Raw genomic sequence first — 21569 nt, 5'->3', positions numbered from 1 at the left:
CATCCATCACTACTAGGAACACAGCACTGCTCTCCAGACAGTAACAACAGAAAACAAACTCTTCTGAGAAACACAGTGAATCCTAATACTACCAAAAGTAGACTAAATATGTTTTGTGATATCTGCGAGCTTGTTCACAATTTCTTGTTGTCACATATTAGGCAGATGTTATTATAGATTACCCCCTAAGACTTATTAGACATCAGAGAAGACACACTAGAGAGGCCTGGAGTGCAGTCCAGTAAAGGCTGACTTCACTCTGCAGCTATTTCCTCAGCAGGGTCTCTCTATCCAGCTGCAGAGTTTCATCAAGCTTGTAAGGACATAGTATGCTGAGACCTCACCTCCTCGTTCTGAGTGAACTGAACCTGGGCAGCATGTTCAAAGGTTATTGCAAGGGTAAGAGGACAAAGCATTATCAGATAAGCCCGACTTCCTTAGGAAGTCAGCTCAAATTAACAAGCACAGATTCATCTTCCATAGAGGTGCAGATGGAAAACACCTAATCATCTGAACAAAGAACAAAGCAAAGGGGTGAAGGTTAAGGGACACTACTGGCCAAAAGAGAAATTTTGTTCTTCTAGGTTATTGTGCTGTGCAAGAGAAGGAAATGGCTCTGAGTCGTTTACACACTTATATTTTAACCCATTAAAAAAATGTCTTGTTACTTACTACAACTGGCAAATTAATATTGCAGTAAGGTGAAGGATTCAACTTATGTATTTGCTTAAATCTGATACAGCTACACACATTTCCTGATATGCCTGAATTCAGTGACCTCATGGTCGACACACTTCCTTGAATTCTTGCGCTTCACAACGCAGCATGGAACAAGTACACTGAGCAAAGGCACACAAGTCCGATTACTTTGCGTATATAAAAACAACTCTTATCATAAATGCTATGGCTACCCGTTATGCCTTTTCAATACTTAATACAGGTACAAAGCATAGAAACAAATGTACCCACTTTTTTTGCAGTGTATAAGCCTAGAATGAAATGAAAATACACAGAGAAGATTTCCCACTTCTCCAATGCTTGCTGCATTTTACTGATAAATAACTGAAATAAACCACAAACCAAATATTCAAGAGCACATTTCATTTTTGAGGGGTACTGTTAGTCTCTGTGTAGTTCTCAAGATAGCGTATCTTCAGAGGAAAACACCATTTTACCACATTGTCAACTGCACTTTACTCAATGTAGTTCAACGGCCAGACCATGTCACTCAGACTTTACAAAGATGGCTGCAGTAAAAAGTTGTTGCTCCTCAGAAGAGTCATGTTATCTACATAATTCTGTCCCTGCCAGTTCTCTTCAGCTCATACATCCTTATGATCTAATAAACATTAAAGAAGATGACCTTATTAATGAAAGAGTTTATTTTCCTTAATCTGGCAATGTCTGAAAACTTATTTTGAACTCTATGACCTTTAATCTTCTTTCCATCACAGGAAAAGCCTATTTAGTTTTATAAGAGAACACTGATAATTACTGAAGCAATTCCAAGTGTGTTTTTTTTAAACAACCGGCAATGACCTGAGGGTTGGAATCCTTCATTGTTTACAATGAAACCTGCGGTATTAGAATTATTTTTAAGGTACAATGAACCAAATCCAAAGAAAGCCTGTCTTCATGTGTACAAACAGTATATAAATAGATCAAATGCTGAAATGCAGCTTTCACATTAAATAATATATTGAGAATAATAGGCAACAGTTATGCAATATCCTTTTAGAGCGAATGTAAGGAATGAGAGTCACTTACGAGAAATAAATCGGGTTTTTAGTAATCAAGGGAACGGGCAAGTCCTGAAACTATAGATCTATATTTTCTGATAAATTCCCATTGCATTAATCTTTTTTGAGACTTTAAAAGCTCTCATGCCATGCTGTATTTCCACTCTTAGTAAGTACCAGATGTGTCACATGAAGACATACTGCAGCATGTTATCATGTGGAGGCTACCGTTCCACTGGGGTGAGGAAATGCTCTCCTTTTTGCTCCACTCCCAAGTGGGCACTCAAGTGCTGCCATTCCCCTTCCAACCTTTTCAAAGAAGGAAGGTCTACAATCTAGCATGACATTATCAGAACAAGTCTGTCCATGCATAATTACATAGCAGTTGGCATTTATTTCTTTCACATACTGTTTTAGTTGCACCTTATTCCCCTCCACCTTTTAATTTATGCATATACATGCATATCCTCCCTTTAAGGCAGCAAAGTGTAGGAATTAAGTACTCAGAAATACAAATATTGACTTCTACAGTTGATACGCATCAGAGCTGGTCTCTTTCCTAATTAACTGTCATAGACCCAAGTGAGACCATTCCCAGGCTATAAAGAACAAATATTAACCCTTGCACTTGTGCATGCATGTACTTACACATGGCTACTGGAAACTGAGACTCACTGTCCCACCCACACGCACACCTGCTCTTGGTACCAGTAACCCCTCATTCTCTTGCTGTTCACAACCTTCATTGGAGCCATGGACCCAAAAGACATGCAGGCACACCTAATCCAGCTGTCTGCAGCTAATAGCACTCCTCCTTGTCCGCTCTGCTCCTCTCACAAAGGTCTCCAGGTCCCTGCAAAGGACTCAAAGGACTGATGGTCCACCTGTGGATCAGTTCTCATAGCAGCACAGCTAGCAACTCAGTGCCTCAACATGAACTGATACATTCATGTCATCCTTTCTACCCCTCTAACAGACTTTGACACCTCCAAAATACAGACAGCCTCAGCTCAGTTTGAGTGTACTCCTCCATGTTATCCCCAGCTCTACAAACATGCGGCACTTCCTTAACTGTATTGCCCTAACTGAAATAAATCATGTGGCTGCAATGCCAAAGGCACAAGATGTAGTTGTTTTACAATTAAATTAACACCTGGTTTTCCATTTCAAGTCATTTCGGCTCAATATTCAGTTTAGGTGGAACATTGTTTTAAAACAAAACATATAAAAAAGTTCAAATTTTGTTTTCAGTTTCTGCTAAATGACTTCAAATCTAATTCAAACACAGACTGAGATGTCTCAGTCCATAATAGTGAAAAAGATGCCAAAAAATTCCTAAGTTTATTCAGAATACTGCAAATTAGAAGTTTACATCTTGTCTGTCGGTTGGATTTATCTTAGAAAGTTTCTTGACTTTTCTTGATGTAAATAAACTAGCAGCTCTTTAGCTGTTTCATGGAAGGTCTCAGAATGGAAAATACTGCTAGAAAGTACTCTGCAGGGGGATAAAACACTTGAGGAAACTCTCCATCATTAAAATAATGCATAGCAAAAGGAACAAAGCAATGAAGGGCTGAACATTTTAAAAAATTACGCAAGATGGCTAGAACCCATATATATAATTTTTATTGCTGTAAAATAAAGCAATGCTTTTCTGTCATTCCTTTTAGAACTTAGCAAAGGCGGTGAATTGAGTCCCTCCATATAACCCACCAGCAAGTGCTGAGACAGCAGTGCCTGTAAGGCTAATGATGCCACACCTCCTTTAAAACTGAAAGCAGCTCATAGAAAATTGAGACTGCTACTAATAGGACATAGAATGAGTCAGTTCCACGAGTCTCTCCTGACCTGCTTCACACTTAGAATTAGAATACAAAACTGAAACTTTCAAAGCCACAACTGAACTTCATCTCACTTCTTCACATAATTTTCACATGACCATCACTACATCATCTGTGACTTGCATCTGCCTCTTCTCCCTCAATCCTTCCTTGAAAGCAAGATTCTTCTCCTGAAGATCTCTTTTTTGGGGGGGTTTTTTTTGGTTTTCTCTTCTCAAGGGTTACTATAAAAAAGGGCTGTGGAGAGGGAAAAACAACCTTGGATTTTACACACACAGGTCATTCCAACTTTGCTATCTCTGTTTAACAGGGTTCTTCCTTCCTGCTATTATTAGTACATCTCATGGTTTACTTCTCTCTCAGTACTGAGCTGGCAGAGGATGTACAAAAGGAGAAGGATTTCTTACTTATTAGCTTCTGTCACCAATAAATCCTGTACACCTACACACTGGCATGGAAAAATCTCTTCCTGTGGAAGGCTGTTCATCACATTTTTCATGCATCGTTGCTGAAATGTTTAACTTTTTTGTTTCACAACTCAGCAATGAAGTAGCTATTGTTTCCAAAGTGCTGAGCAAGTCCAACTGTGGGAACAAGAGATGTGCGACAATTCTCAGTGGTGTCTCTGGCAGCTGCAGATTGCGGTGCCCAGGCATGGGGCGCGAAGGCGGGGGCGAGGGGAAACATAACTGCAGAGAAGTGAGAGTTAATTGGACAGCTAGCCCTTTGGTGTAGTTATATGAATGACATGTTCTGCTTCAGCTTATTTTTAGTTTCTCTTCCAGTACCTATTCCTTAGGAAAATTTTTCTGATCTTTATGCATCTAATCAGGTCCATCCAGATATACAGTGCATGACTCACAAGGCCAAGCACGTTCTTCTAAGCTTACCTGCCTAAATCCAGAGACCGGCAAAACCTCTACTGTAAATTTCATGGTATGAAACACCAACGTCTCACTTTTTCTTCCTTTTGTGAAATCCTCTTCTACAGAAGCTTGTGCCAATCTCACCACAGAGCAAGTCATTAGAACCCACATAGCATTTAAAAATAACACCACCTCAAACATCTTTGGAGAGTACTCTGTTTTTCCCCATTTCTGCAATTTTCGATATTAAAGAGCTAGACACTGGATCTGTACAAGGATCATATTTGCAAAACATATTTAGATGACAATGCATATGCCTCAGGAACATATATATTTGACTTTAGAATAATATATACAGAAAGTCTTTGTGAGGTACAGTAGAAGCCATCAAAAAGATCAGAGGTACACATACGCATTAGGAGTGCAAGTGACAAGTATCTCTTTTTTCCAAATAAGAAAATAATAAAAAAAAAACAACCCAACAATTGACTATCATTAAAGAAGGTAAAAATTACTGCACATTACTTCAAAAGAAGAGATCAACTAGAGGCAATTACTACCAATATTTGCTAAATTCTTATTAAAGTGATCAGTTCATCAAATATCTGGGTTTAAATTGCAGCATCTTATTAATTTTAATTCTCAAGTCCCATGAAACAAGTAGCTAAATGGTATCAGAGATCACCTGTGCCCTCTGACAAGAAGGTATTTCAAAGCCATGGAGTGCTGCTCGTGACTAACTAACTGCTGATTTATGCAAGATAATAAGCCTCAGTAACCACATATATACACATATAGCTCCTGAATTTACAAACACATAAGTATATGACTAATTCTATCTTATGAATAAAGGCATGCATAAACTTACATTTGCACTGTTGGCAGGAGCCCAGCTGCAGGAGCCTGTGACAGGCTCAGTCCTTAGTCTTCAGTATGGGAGTTAAACGCTGAACTGAGCAGTCACATTAGGTACCTGAAGTTAAAAGATTCATATATAAACCATCAAGAAGAATGCTACACTAGGGGATCACTCAGAAAAGATGTGGAATTATAAATATACCTTCTGTGTTTGAGTGTGTAGAGAGGAAAATTAATACTACTTTGCTGAAAGCCTATTAGTGACCTAATTCTACAGGCAGCTATTGTAGCACTGAGTGCTTGCTCCCATTTCTGTCTGCAATAATCACTGCCCAAACTCCAACACAGAGTTACGTACTGATTAGCAAGCATGCATACAGCAGGGCAAAAGGATAATAGACAAGAATCTAATGTTTTCAAGGATAAATTCTTCGCATATTGACACCAGCTGCACCACTCATTAGTTGAAATATGGGGAAGCAACCAGAAAACATTCAATTCTCAAAGTATCAGTTATCAGATCGCAAGCAAACAAATACATAAAAGTTGCTGAAGATAAAAGTCCTCACAACTTATTCTGTATGGATGAGGCTACCTTACAAAAGCACTTGATCCAACAGCACAAAAGAAAAACTAGCCATTCATTACCAGTGGAAATGGTTTAATCCAGTACAAAGTCGATTTATACACAGGATCAAATGATTACTTAGGGCAGTTCAGGTTTGAGAGATCGTCTGTTGTTGAAAAGCCTAAAACAATGCAACTATTTAGTTCAACAAGGTTACTTGATCACAGTTCTCCATAACATACACAGAGAAAGGATTTTGAACATAACCCGCAATATATGAGATATGAGAGTCAATGCCATGTAGTAGACCTCCACTGAAAAGTACACATTGTGAAAAGTAAAGATAATTAAGTATTGGCAAAGCTCTTCAAGGATGGGGTTTTATTTTTTTAAATAAAAAATAAGATTGGATGCATTCCTCAAAAATTCTAAATATGGGCTCAATACAAGTCCTCCCAGATTAAAGCCTTTGGTTAACATTATACCAACATCAGACTAGATTATCATGAATCTTGCACAGATCTCACATCAATAAGCATTTTAATGGTGAAGGAAGACAATACACAGGGGACAAACTACAGATTTTGAGATAAGATTTAAAATGAGGGTCACATGACAGCTTGCTGGATTTACATCCAGACTGATCCTGTCATTTGAAACATGTGGCCAGTTGGTCAAAAATATCTTCTTTAAAAAATTTCCTAGCATTTTGAAAAAGAAACAGGTCAATCACATTTAATTTGGGGGAGAAGGCTCTTCTATATTGGGAATCATGACAAAGCTGTTCTAGCAGATGAATTACAAGTTATGTGTCTGGAGACCTGTACACTAAAGACTTCTCATAGCCATGACCTTTGGAAGAGATGGAGCAGGGGGAAGGAGCGGAAAAGGAAGAGGAACAGGTGGACTCTAGGGAACTGATATTATTATCCAGCAGAAACCCTAGCAGAAGTAAAAGAGTTTGATGTTTATGTACACCTCACACACACAGTACTTCAGTGCTTGTTGCACATAACTCAAGACAACAGTGAAGTCTACAATATAAATAAATCACATTTTTGTTTTGTTTTTTTTCCTCTCTCGCCTCCTCTTTCTCTGCCTAGGATTAAACATTAAAAGCTTATCTCCTTGGTTTTAGCTCCAGAGTAGCTGTAAAACCTCAGAGGTCAAACATCTCTTTTGCCGCAAGTGCTGAATTTGATCCAAAACATGAAATATTGTGAAAATTAGTTGTAGTTGGAATACTTATAACTTACATTCACCTTTGGGCTTCAGAGTCTGCAGAAGCCCCACCTATAATACTGACCACTATAATTTTCTTCTGAAGTTCATTTGATTTAAGCAGCATTTTTGCCCTGCAGTAATATTAAGACCAATTATTTGAGAAAGACATTTTGCAGCTCTGTCCTCACTGATTTTATAGTTAAGAGAGGCCATTAGATCACCCAGTTCAATAAGGGCAAATCCATGGTCAGCCATACAAACAAGGTTACATCACATGATGAGCAGCATTACTGTCTTGGCACAAGAGCTTCTGGGTGACCATGTTAAGTCCTGTTTGGAAGGGAGAAGGGCTGCCAGGCTAAGGCAGATACCACCAGACAGCCCCAAAAGGCAACTGCCTGCCCAGGCCAGCCCCACAATGAGCAGAGCCATGCCTCATCTCCCACTTATCCAAATCTCCCTCTGCTCTGGGCTCTCCAAGATATGTGGGATGTGTTTCAAACATGCAAGTAATTTGAAATGCAGCTTGTAAAGTTATAGAAAGCATGAATATCAGAGATGCTTAAACCACTCTTGTGGACTGCAGTGTGGGAGTATCTTCACCCCCGGGCTAAATGCTGCAGACAGGCTTGCCATCACACTGTTTGGGACCAACATGTCCGAATCTGGACTAGACCACTTTGCAGCAAGTGGCCCAGGTCACCATCTGACACCAAAACAGCTTTTTCTATGTTTCTACGTTCTAAGTGCTTAAAATGAAGAGAAAGTATTTTTTAAATCTTTAGGCTGAAATGTGTAGCATGCCCAAGGCGCAACGTGGGGGGCATCTGAGGGCATAAAGCCAGCTGTGATAGAGCTGGCTTGCTCTGCTCACCATGCTAGCCAAGCTTGCCATAGGCCATATCCATGCCATCCAGAATAAACGTTTAACCATGCTACCCAGTCAACTGAGCCTGCATTTCCTCTTGGAGGGAAGTAATTGATTTATTTAGGGAGCAAAACTAGTTTAGATGGATGGCTGAGGCCCAAAAGTAAAACATGGACCATATCTGAGCCAGATTGACAGTGTAAACCACCTTCAACCACCCCTGTTACTTGTACTTTTATTATACCTTTAAGCAACTTGCGCAATAATGACAGAATTATGCAAGCATAAGAAGCATTCCAGCATACTTTTCAGACAGTGTTTATCACCTAAAGAAATCGTACAAATACATTGCTTTATTTAAATTTCATGATTATGCACTACAAACTACTAGGCTACATTGATACAAAGCTATCGAGGTTCAGTCAGTATTACAAAGCTATTACCAGTGCAGCTATAGGTACAGAGCAAGCACAAATATATACCTCTGTTTTAGGAATATATGTATATTCCAGAAGAAAGTGCTTTTGACTGATGATCAAAATGCAGTAAGCTATACTGGCAAAGAACACTGGTATAATGTTGCTTATCAATATAGAAGCATCCCAGAAAAAAATCAAAAACCCACAGTAATTCTCTGACCAGTGTTCCTGTGTCAGTGAAATCATTTGGCTGGCGAGGAAAATGCCGCAGCATAAAAGCAACCCAAAGAAAGCACTACTTTATCTACTTAAGGCTTCAGGAAATTTCAGGAGGAGCTGAAAGGCTGTGCTTTTTGGTTTTGCAGGAAGCTGCCCCTAAATTGCTGGGTTTACAGGTGAGAAAGGAGACTGTGCTCCCTGACAACAAATGGCCCAAGAGAGGGGGAAGCCATCCTGCTCCCAAGCACTCCCCTAACACCAAGCTGGCAACACGGGCTGTCCATCCTCTCCTGTAGGCTGTGCTGTGGGTCTGATTTTTGGCAGGGTAGGAAGCGAGGCAGAAGGAGCAGGGAATTGCTACAGTGCTGTCCTTGTTTCCATGACACATGCTTTTATAACTTGTGCTCCCTGAGGTAAAAGGCATAATTTGGACTCAACAGCTGACAACTCAGCAGTTCTTTGCCTGTGGGATAAGGGAAAGCTGCTTCTGTTGTAGCAACAGTCTTCAACCTCACTCCAATGCCAGCTCCAGACCATGCATGGAAAGGAGGGGAGGCATATGCCCTTCAAAACCTTACACCCTGACCAACATTCATACTGGTGGGTTAGGAGTTATTTTTAGTTTAAGCACTTTCTGCCTGCAGTGAAACCTGCTACTAGGAGTGATTCCAAGAGAGGGCAGCAGGGAAAGGCAGACAGCAGCAAAGTGGCAAAAGCCCCTGCTGAGAGTTTCTGGTTCTTGCAGGAAGTGCAAGGTCCTTATAGACACACAGCAGGAGGTCTCCCACAGTCTGCAAATTTAGGGATTTCAAATTTTCCAGGGGAGGGAGGACAGCAATGATTAGCAAAAAATTGATGGTGCACAGGAAAGAACAGTCCCTGGATATTCTTCTCAGTGTCAGAATAGAACTTTCTGATATCATTCATTCTAATTACCATCTGCCAGTTTATAAGTCAGTAAGTAAGGCAGGCAAAGAACACAGGAACCTCTGCATTTGCTGGTGATTGGTATCCTAGCTGCCCCTGCACCCCGCAAAGGCAGGTAAGAAAATAGCTCTGGACATCTAGGAATTTATATGGACCCCATCATTGCTGTGCTAATGAGTCTGGAAGAGAACCATAAGATTCTGGAATATGATCCCTGGAGACATTTAAGTACCAATAAAAAACGAACTTCTGATGCTTAAACCTGAAAGAAAAATGTTCCAAAATCCCATTTAGCTGCAGCTAACTACTGGGGGGTGGGGGAGTGGGGGTGGGGGGAAAGAAAAGAGAGGTGATGATAAATTTCGACTGCATGCACGGATGCACAGTCTCGTCTTTGACAGGGCCACAACATTTGCCTGATGCTTAGACACTCAAGACTCACAAAGCAATTATTCCCCGCCTGTGTCTGCTGATAAAATGTGCACAGAACCACAGAATCATGTTCCCCAGAAAAAGCAGGAGCCATTGCTTTTGTTTAAAGACATAGTCAGAAAAAGAAAGCAGCAGTGGTGCTCCCTTTTCTAAGGCAGCCCAGCCACTGCAGCACTCGCTGGGCTATAGGAAACACCTCCAACTACCCCACAGACTGCTCGAAGTAACAGATGGGTCAGGATGGAGACTTCTCCAGCCTTGCTGCAGATGGCATTTCTCCCTGCAGCTTAAGTAACCACTGGCTCAGAGCGGGACTCTGTGTCCTTGTGAGAGCGCACTCACTGGAAGCGAGGGATCACAGGCTCCAGGTCCTGCTCCCAAGGATTATTTGTATCTTTTACATTAAACTGTTATAGAATGAAATACGTCAACCAGTTTGGGGGCATAGAGCATAATCACCTCTCAAGCCTTATCTAGAAGTGATTTATTTTCTTATTTGTAGGCAGAAATTTGATGCCTAACAGTCAAAAAGGAGTCATAACTAAATCTCAGGGGAAAAGACGCACCAAAACATGAATCATTTCAATTAATTCTAGCTAGTTATGGTAACAGGAGTAAAATTGACTTTCATACCTGCTCTCTGTGTCTCCCTGCAAGTGAATCAATGTCTAACTCGGAGCAACACCATCCCCTCTCAAAGAGCCACCAGTATCTTATTTGAGTTCTCAATCCTTCTACCTATGTGAGCATCTTTAAACCTCCATCATCAGACTTTTTCTTCTACTGCTAATTAACATCCCATCACTTGAATCGTCTCTGTATTTCAACACCAATCTGAATCCAAGATCCAGTGTTTCTATTATAACTGTGTCCTAGATCAATACCTATTATTGAAAATGGAACAAAACTAACTCCAAGAAGTTTCCTGATTTCTTTTTTCTGTTTTCCCTTCCATCATCTAAAAGCTGCCTTTCAACAGCTCAAGTAAGCTCATTACAAGATAATGTAACCTATCATTTAAAACTGTATCAGATCATTTTTGCTTTCATCCAACAAATGTATCAACACAACAGGAACTGCTGAATTCAGCATCCTCTACATTCCTCTGAGCACTAGAACACAGTATAAGTGGAAAAGAACCTCATTTACCTGGGGACATGATCTATTGGGTCATTTGCAGAAAAACATAATCCAACTGCATCAGCCTTGTGAAACACTGCACTCTCCAAGATAGAGTCGGTATTTATAAACATCTAGATTGTTTAAGACTGCCAGACACTTTCTTCTTGACGTACCATTTCATCTTTCAGATGGAATTCTTACTAACATACTGAGTTTAAACACTTCTTTTCATACAGCACAAAACTTGCTCTCAGTCACCCACTGATTAAAAAATCTAATATTCATGCTCTGGGAGCACTGTTCCTAATAGATTTACAGACTCTATTCTAGCATTACCTATGGATATTAAAAAATTCAGATTTTTTTGAATGTTTACTAAAGCCCTGAGCTGCACAGTGTTGAAACAGATGCAACCTTATACCATAGCTCGTAACTCATCAAGCACTTGAAAGTTAAAGCCCCATGAATTCCCTGCTACAGTAGTAGCAGCAGCTTTGCCACCTGTGAAAATAAGTTTCAATCTCTTTCCTGAAGAGCACCTCCAACCATATGGCTGTTCCCACATATTCTTGACTTGCCTTTGGCAAGTCTATGAGAATGCCCTCACCTGAAGGTTAAGTTTCTCCCTTTCCTCAGCACACCTGTAAAGGGATTTTGCACAAACTAACTCATAGATAGTGCTTGCCACTGGTTGCTCTAAGTGACTAAAGTGGTATGTTTGGAGAGTGCACAATGGAAACTGTTATCACTTAATAACGCTGATAAAAGTTTGAATAGGTGAAACAGTGATAAGATGAAAGGATGCGAAGACTAAGTAAACAGAAAGCAAAATCAAACAAAATCAGGTGATCTGCTGACTGCCTAAAAGCTATACTCCAAACCAGCTCCAGGTTAGATTTTTAAGCTTTCCATTTGTGGACTTTTGCAACATTTTCCAGTTTAGATACATAGCCCTGCAGCCTGCTGATACTAGACTGTCTTTTCTTAGTAGCCTCAGCAGGCTTCTCAGAAGTAACCTGCAGATCCCTATCCAGCTAATGACAGGCAACCCATGCCGAGCAATACCAACCAGCTGCAGATATGGCACTACTCATTCTGTGAATCCACTCTCTGCATTTGTTTCTGTCTCTTCCACACCCTAGTCCTTCCCCTCATCAATCATAATTTTTGTTTTGTTCTTGATTGATACTGGGGCCAAATCTGGGAGACTTCTATGCCCATGCTTAATCAGCAAAAACCTACAGAAATCAAAGCTTATCTTTGTCACCAAAACCATACCACATAAAATGGTTGAGAAGTTGAGGACCAGCACAGGCTTTTTCCAGATCAAGGCATTCACGCATTCTTCCCTACAGGATGTGCAAAGTTTATATATAAAGCACATGTGCACAGCTTTATATATAAAGCACATGTGCACTGACAGATCTACATTAAACAACATACTGTCTCAGCTGGTATTGCCACATGCTGATTTGAGAGGAAACATGGCACAACATGGACTTTAATCTTTCCCACAGCTACTAAACCTGCTAAGTCCGATTAACAGTCTGGATTCATGCTGTGGAGTCAACGAAGGGTTTAAGAAGAATTCAAATAATTCTTTTACAGCAAGGAAAAAAGTCAGAACAGACTTGCAGGTGAGATGTCAAAGGCAAGTCACATTGCCTTACTTAGGTAACAAGCTAGGTTTCAAATAGAGCAGAAAGCTACCCAATGCCCATGCTTCCCTGAAGGGAATTTGACAGGACATGGTCAGCTTGGTTATGGAATATGAATATTTGACTATTTTTGCAATGGAAATGTTAAGTGTGAAAGTCTGTGGAAAAGAAACAAAGTGACAATTCCTACACAACAGCTCACAGCCTAAGTCTCCCCGGCACTAGGTGATTATAACATCTATCCAGAGTTTTACTCCAATTTATAGCAAGATTCCCAGGCACCCACCACCGATTACAACTGAAAAACAAACAAACCACGTATGTCACTAATTCCTACCGAAGCAACACGCAGCATGCCAGCACAATATGCCCGGTTCAAATTCACTTACACATGCTGAATTTTAACAAGGGAATGATGTTCTCTCCACAACCACCTCACAGGCTTAGAGAGATCTTTTTAAAACACACTCCCTAAACACATTAGAAATTTAATCACTCAAAATAGACACAGCAAGCTGCCACTGCGCCGGTGTGCCTGTACAGACGGCATGCGGCGAGGTGCGCAGCGTGTCTGGATGCTCCCCAACCACAGAAGGGGCTCTGGATTCTCCTCCCAAGCTCCCCTTTTTTGGAAGGGTGCTACTTACTTAAAAAATAAAATTAAAAAAAAAATTAAAACCGCAAAAAGAGGCATAAACGTTATTTACTCGCTGTTCAGTCCCTGAACGAACCAACCAACCTGCCGGCCAGCGGAACGAGCTGTTGACAAAACACAGCCTCTCTTTAAGCCGCAGGCTCCGGGCAGCGGCAGAGAGGAGCCGCCGGTCTCTCCCCCGTACCCCCGAGGGAGGCTGCCGCGGTCCGCGCCCGCACCGGCTCCGGCGCCCGCACCGGCTCCGACCCCCGCCGCGACCCCGCTGCCGCCGCCACCGCCGCCGCCACCTGTCCCCCAGCCCCGGCCGAGCCCCGCGCCGCAGCGCCCGCGCCAGCAGGCAGGCAGGCGGGCGGGCAGGCGGAGGGGCTTGGAACCTCCCCGCGGCCCCGCCGGGTCCTCCTGGCTGGGCCGTCAACCCACCCCCGCCGCCCGCCCCTCCTCGCCGGCACCTCCGCGCAGCGGGCAGAGGGAGGGATGGAGGGGGCATCTACCACCGCACCCCTCGGGCCGCCCCCTCCCAGGTGCGAGCGGAGCCCCACCGCGGGGCCGCCGCCGGGGGAAGCCGCCCGGCCCGGGGCCCGGCACTCACTCACTCACTCACTCACTCACTCACTCACCCACCCACCCGCCGCCGCCTCGCCGTGCCCTGCGGCAGCCTCATGCCGCGGGGGGAGTGGTGCGCGGGGCTGCCCGCGGCGCGGTCCCGGGCGGCCCAGCTCCGGCGGGCAGCAGTGCGCAGCGCCGACAGGAAGGAGGGATGGAGCGGGGCGGGAGGGAGGGAGGGAGGAAAGGAGGGAGGGAGGGAGGGAGGGAGGGATGGAGGAGAAGGGATGGCGGGCTGCCTGCGGGAGGAGCCTGCGCCGCGCACCGCCCGGCCCCGCCGCCACCCCCGGCCCTGCCCCCGGGGCACCGCCGCCTCCCGCCGCCCGGCCCGGTTGCTGCGGCCGCGCTCGGCCGCAGGCGCGCCGCCGGCAGTCCTGGTTACATCGGGGCGAAGCTACGCAGGATTTCAGGCTTCGGTTGCGTCGCCGGGGTATAGCCGGGACTAAGTTGTTACAGATAGTTCGGTGGCCGGTGGTTTCGTTGGGTCCCCACTGGGCTGTTCGGAGGGTGCTGCGAGGGTGGGCGAAGTCAGGGATGGGATCCCATCAGGTTCTCTCTGTGACGTGGCCAAACACCCTGCTTAGGAAAGTATCCTGAGTATCGCCAGTGCTGCCAGCCCTCCAGGGTTTGAAGCCATGGGCCTGGCCCTCCAAACCCTGGAGATTCTTGATTCATTTTATCTTTGTATTTGCCTCTAGTTTTTGAGGTCAGCAACTTGACCTCCAACATTTCTTTGAAGCCACAACAGCTACATGCCAGCCTCTCTTTTAAATTAAACTTGAAATCCTCGCAATCCCACAGTCTCAAGAGTCAGGCAATTAAAAAAATATATACCACGAGGCCCATAAAATCAGAGGAGTTGGCAAGCCTGTGGCTCCTCTCTTGTTCCCCAGTAAACCACAGCAGAACGGGGAGAAAAAGTAACTCCTTGGTTTGTCCTTGCGTCTTTCTGCCTACGTTTTCCTACAGAGGTTTTCCAAATTGCTGTAGATTGTTTTTCACGGAACCTGGATGATAAAGAACTGCAAAGACTTGTATGGAGGCCCTGGGCCAGACTTGTGTCCCGTCTTGGCTAAGTAGATGATTTCTGGTCCTCAAAGCCAGAGTCTCCTGCCATCCTGCACACTCCCTGCTCAGGCTGAGTGAATACAGGCTATTTTGTAGAGAAGAAATCCTCCATCGTTTCCTCCCCTTTCCAGTGTTTTTGCTTCTGCAAAGAGAACTGAAGCTTCAGGAGGCCAGCAAGAGACACATGAACCTTGTGGTTAGGTCACGCATCTGTACATGAGTTCAGATCTCTTCTGGCTCAAGAGCACACTTGACTTCAGGCCTTGTATCCTGAGACAGTCGTCTATCCGTTGACCTGTGTCACCTTCTCAAGATGAAGGATTGAGTCTCGTTATACACATGCCATTCTTGGGAAGGAAGGGAGTTTTTTTAAAGAGCATTTAGAGAGAAGCCCTGGGCTGTGAATCCCAAGCAGAAGACGATGTCTTCTCCTGATGCACTTCAAAACATTCATAACTCCAAGGACGGACAGGCTTTAAGAGAGTTCTCTTAGGGGTCTTCTATCTAGTACGTTTAAGCAGTTACCCTTCCAGCACATCAGTCAGCTCTTCACAGTCCCAGATCTCTCCCCACCAGGAAGGTCTGCTGGATGGCTAATTCTGTGATCAAGACTTCACTCCAGGCACCAAGAGGTTTGGTATGTCAGCTGCCTAAGACCATTTTTGCACTTAGTTCCCTGTTCCCATTCTAGCCCTGAAGCCCTCCTGCCCCTCTGCCAAGGCTGCAGTGAAACTGGGAATATCCATAGCACCAGAAGGCTTGGGGAAAAGTTGGCTGTTTTATTGTACTTGACCCATCCAAGGGAGGACTGCCTCTGCCTTCTTCCATTTCCAGACCTCATTAATTGGAGGCTGGTGCCCTCCCTAGAGTCTGCAACCAAGGCTCAGAAGGATGCAGCTTGCATCTGTGCCATGGATGACAGACCCACAAATGCAGGTTTCCATCCACAAAAGCAACACAAGAACTTTCTTTCAAAGGCATTGAAAACATTATATGAAGGTATACCACCTTTCTTTTCTGCAGCTTGTGTTATTTCACCTCACAGGCATCTGACTTGTCAGGAAGCCCTATACCATGTACATGGTACCATGTGTACCATGAGTAATTGCGGAAGATCTGGCTCATTTTCTATATGATGAAATCAAGCAATAGTAATTTTTACCATTTTCTCTTTTTAATTAGCAAAGCAACTTCCCTGTAATTCACAGACATTCCATACAGGAACTGGGGAAAGAGGAGTGGGTTGTTCTTTTTTAAGCGGAAAAATGTGATTGTGAAATTAGAAGAAGCTGCCAGGAGAAATCAGAGGTAGGGGTAGTTCCTGATGTTGTTTTAAGGTTTTGATATTGTATTAATGACTCAATTTTTAATGACTCAGTTGGAAGTTAAGAAACTTTCTAGATCTGATGCTATTTAAGACAAGTCTGTATAGTACAAGTTTCAAGGTGATAAAGGTACAGATGGCTGGTGTCAGTTATCTCTTTTTTATACAGTGAAATATGCTAATTTTAATATAAATATCCCCTAGATGAATGACTAGTCTAACTATCCTACTACTTCTGATCTGCAGAAAAATATGCTATCTATGCATCCTGTCTCATCATGAGACCTTCCCTGTAAAATATCTTAGTTGCTAGATTTTATAATGAAACTTATCCGCATGTAGTACATATATGCAGGCCATTTATTTTGTTTCCTGCCTTATCTCTGGTTTCCAGAAAACTGAAGGACAGATGCTGGAACACACACTGTGTCTTTATATACTCCGTGTAGGATTTTGTCATTGATTTTAACAGCAGCAGGGCTGTGCCTTTCAACATTAATGTTTTGGACAGTGAGAGAGGAAGGTTTAAGTCTCTCCAGATAGCAGGCGAGTTTTAGTTTATCTTAGTTTATCTCAGTGCTTAGTATTACTTAGAGAACAACATATCTGCTGTCTAGGTCAGCAAATACATCTTGGGGCATGTAAATTCCAAATGAAAGTGAGAAGCCCAGCTAGGACATTTTCATTAATGAGAGTTTCCTGGAGTCATTTAGTCTTGTATTTAAGGGTGTGTTGGTTATTTATGGCAGAGAAAAGGAACGGATGTGTTGATGTTCTGGAACTTTTCCTTTGTGCATTGTTTCCCACTTCACAGTTGTATTTGGCACCCACTTTCCTCCAGCCAATAAAGAATATTAAAGAACTTCCTTTGCTGAGAAGTTGTGTGCACATTTTACAAACCATACAGTTTAACCAGAATTGTGAGAGGTAGTCCTTCTACCAGCATTTACAAACACCAGAGATTGTAAATACATAATACTGCCAGCAAAGATCTGCCAATGATTCTTTTTATGGACTATCTATTCCTGTTTTCTTTAAAAAAATATTATATAATACAACCAACAAAGCAAATCTGGGTCTGACTGAATGTATTCAGGAAAGCCAATAACAAAACTCACACTGGCTGTGATAAGAGAGCAGGAGTAGCCTCTGTTCATGCCAAGAATAACCTCGAGTACTGTGGATAGTGCATTTGTTTTGGTGCACTCACAAAGCAACAGCTCTTTCCTATGAGGTCTCAGTGGAAGCATCTCTGTGTTGTCAATCTGGCGTAGAGCTATTCTTGGAAATGAGTACACTGACCCCAGAGAAATAAACTCTTTGTAATTAATATTTTTCAAATACAGAGGATTTTCTTCATCATTAGGGACTTATGCTTGTAAACCCACTGACATGTTGGCAATATATTGCTAAAGGGCTTCAGAAAATTCCCTGGTCTCCCCTGTCTGCAGGAAAACCATACAGTCTATTGTGGGTTTCGTGTTTGCAGGGAGAAGCAATGAAGGACTTTGATCTAGTGACCTGCACTAACTTAGATAGTGCCATGAATTTAAAAAGAAATGGAAAGAAAAACACTACTTGCCAAAAACAATTAAATTGAAGGCACTTGCATTTGTTTCACTGGAAAAAATTCTACCTCAGATGCCTGAAAAATACATGGTGTGGAAATACTGGATTCACTACCAGCAATAAGACCCTTATGGTCAGCAGTGAAGGTAAAGCTTCTGCCATGCAGTACAGAGACGCTAGCAGGTGGATCTCATTGCCATGCACTGCCAAGTGTCAAGATCTTTGTGTGCAATTGGTCTGACCAGGGTCATTTGTGCATAGGACAGAGGACAAGGGGCACCAACTGTTGAGTCCTCACTAATTATGTTGGGTTTGTCTTGACTGGCAACAACAAACAATTTTTTTGAACAAGTCTTTTATATTGTCCCAACTCAAGCAGTTGTTATGCAGTGGTTTTGCCTCAGACCCTTGCTTGCCTTATCCTCAAGGAACCTTTGAAAAAGTTCCTGCCCATTGCCTTATTCCCTCATTTTGCCATCTTTATGGCTACTGTCTGGGAAGCTACTCTTGGGAAGGTGTTATCTGAGCCCATGTTAACAGAGCATGGTTTTGGGGGGTGACGAGTTGCCTATGCTATGTCTTTTATCAGAGCAAGGGGACTGAAGTTTTGGTCTTGTCTTGCGGTCTTGATGTAAACAACACGCTCCTCACCGACCCTTGATTTGACTGCTGTTGTTCATGTCCATTAATGCTTGTTCTTTCCACCCTTGCTCTACTGCGTCTTCTGATGCTTCCACATGCAGGCGTTTCCATTCATACTTCATTCAGATGAGTCTTAATGTTACAAATGTCTACAGTGGCTACAGTGAACTAATGACTGAGAAGGGACCTAATGTTGAAGTTCCTCTGCTAAAACAACCTACATGCTGTAAACTGATTAACAGTTGCAAGCCTGCTTCCCAATCTAAGCATTTGTGCCATTCTGCAGTTGACTATACTGGCAGTGTGAAGTTCAGCACATGCTTAATCATCATGTTGGATGCGTCCCATTGCTGAGTCCCATACAGTAGCATGAGAGGTCAGTCTCCAGATCAGTGAAATAAGATACAGCATAGTTCTTGGAAAGAAATGAAGTTATATATTAATTTCTGAACACCAACAAATGGTAACAATCTTACTAACTGTGGAAGGGTTGGTGGAACCGGTCCTAGAACTAAGTCTGATTTATGGACATGAAATTGAAGGGGCTTACTTTGCACAGTAGTGCAAAAGCCTAATTACATCATGAAAAAGAGGATTTATGAGAGTCAGAAGGTAATTTAGATTTGTAATATCCAGAGAAGCATGGAAATCTGCAAGTAAAAGATACTGAGAACATCTCAGACATGTATATACTCTTAATACTGCAAGGCCCTCCGTTGGCTCCCCAGCATCAGTGTATCACATTCAAACATACTGCCTTGCTCTGTGCAACTTTCAGCTATGCTCCTTATTTAGCAGTTCTTGTCACTGTGGTGTTGGCTCTGTTTCCAATGCAGTGCCATTCCTGTCAGTCATACCTTTCTGCTCACCAATTTATCAGCTAGATACTGCCATGCTTTCTCTGTTTCTGTGAGATCCCACAAAGAAATGTCACCTGCACTATGCAGCTTAGTAAGTTGATGCTTCAGATTTTCTGTGCTTCAGTCCATGGCCTGAACATGTCTGATGAATGTCAGATGAATTTGAAGCACCCTAAGCTGTTATGAACTTTACATGCACTCCAGAGCTGATCTCTAGATCAACAGGAGCCATTCAATCAGAATTCATGTAACTCAGCTGAGCCACCAGCTTCAGTGAATCCTGAATAAGTGGCTAGAATTTTCAAAATTCTCCCTGCACAAAGTCTCCGGGCAATAACACACTCTCCCCCCGCTGAACCATATCCAGGGAAAGAAATATGCCTTCTCCCATACTATCCTTGGACTGAGCTGTAAGCCCACTCACTGCTTGGAAACAAATTTCTATGCATCAGCATAAAAGTAGCAAGACAAAGACAGCTCAGCCAGAGGGGAGGTAGAGATACATAACAAACGCTTTTCAGGAGCGTATGAAGTTCTATATTTACATGGTTCATGGCATTCCTCCTGTCAGTCTTTCCATGTCATTTTTCAGATGTGGGTTTCAATACTGCTTAACACAGTGCATCAGAGCTTGGGATATTGTAGTATTAAATAATGTGCAAGTAAGATACCTTAAGGTGTGGCCTTGGAGGATGCAATGGCAAAATCCATTTATTAGAAACAACTTTACCCTTTCTGGGCCTGACTTTAGAAATATTATTTTTTGGTGTGTCTCAGTCACCCTGGTTAACCACAGTTCTCTTGCAGGGTGTTAAAAGGTCTAACTCTAGTAAAGAAGATAATCCCAGCATATTTGAAAGTCAGGTTTTCATAAAAGCAGGTGATTGTTTGCATTAGGTTAAATATTGTGGCAAATTCTGTATCCATTCCAGGAGCTTCCATCAAGGTGGACCTATTTTTGTCCTCTGCTGTGTTTTTATTTTTATACAAAAACATCTCTACCAATGACGTACAATCCTAACCTAGTACCCACTTAATTACATATCTGCGTACATCCTCACATCCTCCCTTCTGGTATAACAAGCACCTTTGCTTTCACTAGTTTGCAGATTGAAGGCAATCTCAAACTGCCTCTGCACATACCTAGTAAAGCCAAAGGAGCTGCCCACCCAGGGAATGATTTTTTGTAGCATCAGGGCTGCAAGATTAAGCTTCTTCAGGAAGGAAACTATTTTCTGTAAAACACTTCTTAGAACATATGTGGACAGCACTGGAGACACCAGAAATGTACATACATGATAAAGATTGTGCTACTGAGCATGCTCTATCTTGTTCCCCCATCTTTGCCAAGCTGGATGTCTAGGCAACTTTCTTCCCTACTTGGGTCACCTGAGTTGCAGAGAACAACCATCCCTGTGTCATAGAACCCCATTTGCCAGCACTGAGCTAAAACTGATTCACATTCACACATGGCTGTGTTCAGTGCTCCCTGCTCTGAAGCATAGCTCACCAGCGAGGCTGCAAAGCATGTTCTTGAGACAGATACTGTAAGTGCAGGAGGCACAGGCTGAGTTAACGCATGTATTGGCCTAGATTAGGGTTTGGCAGGTACTTTCTCTGCCGGAAGTATGAACCTGAGCATCCATTCTGTTACTTCTGTGATCCTCTACTGCATTGTGTTAGCATAAATCTTTGCACACATCCACACAGTAAGACAGATCAAGGAAACAATTCCTTTTTTTTTTTTTTTTTTTTTTTTTTAATTAGCCTCCCCTTAAGGTATTTTTTAACTGAATAGTTCCCCTGGTGTGAAGTACACTGAATACAAACATCAAGCCACTGGAAGGCTGGTAGGAGGTAGGAATAAACAGGAATAAACAGCCAAGGGCAAAAGTTGAAGGAGCAGGCCTGCCCTGTGTCAAAATACAGTCCTGGGCTCTAGGCTGTCCTTAGTCTGGGAGAGGTGGTGAGTTCAACTATGTGCTTTAGCCACTAGGCTGGAGTATTTCAGGCATGGTCAGGGGCTCAAGCACACTTGCAATAGCCAGGATGGACTGACAGTAGGAGCCTGAGGAAAACAGGGAACTTGCCTTTTGTCCTTTGTCTG

The 21569-nt window shown here is 42.8% G+C and overlaps 1 protein-coding gene across 4 annotated transcripts in view; it reads right to left on the bottom strand.

Moving 5' to 3' along the window:
• Positions 1–14154, bottom strand: part of LIFR (LIF receptor subunit alpha) — a 55017-nt gene extending 40863 nt beyond the window's left edge. The window contains exons 1-2 of one of the 4 annotated variants that reach the window (XM_052775676.1): positions 14018–14154; positions 5315–5419 (exon numbers count right to left, since the gene is read on the bottom strand). The gene's annotated coding sequence lies outside the window, so the exon portion shown is untranslated. The remainder of the gene's footprint in view (positions 1–5314; positions 5420–14017) is intronic. The other 3 variants (XM_052775677.1, XM_052775680.1, XM_052775678.1) reach the window with 3 other exon arrangements.
• Between the last annotated feature and the right edge of the window lie 7415 nt (positions 14155–21569).

The sequence above is a fragment of the Harpia harpyja genome, chromosome Z (assembly GCF_026419915.1).
Source record: "Harpia harpyja isolate bHarHar1 chromosome Z, bHarHar1 primary haplotype, whole genome shotgun sequence".
NCBI classification, from domain to species: Eukaryota; Metazoa; Chordata; class Aves; order Accipitriformes; family Accipitridae; genus Harpia; species Harpia harpyja.
The sequence above is the reverse complement of the archived record's forward strand: the minus strand, read 5'-3'. Positions and strand labels throughout refer to the sequence as shown.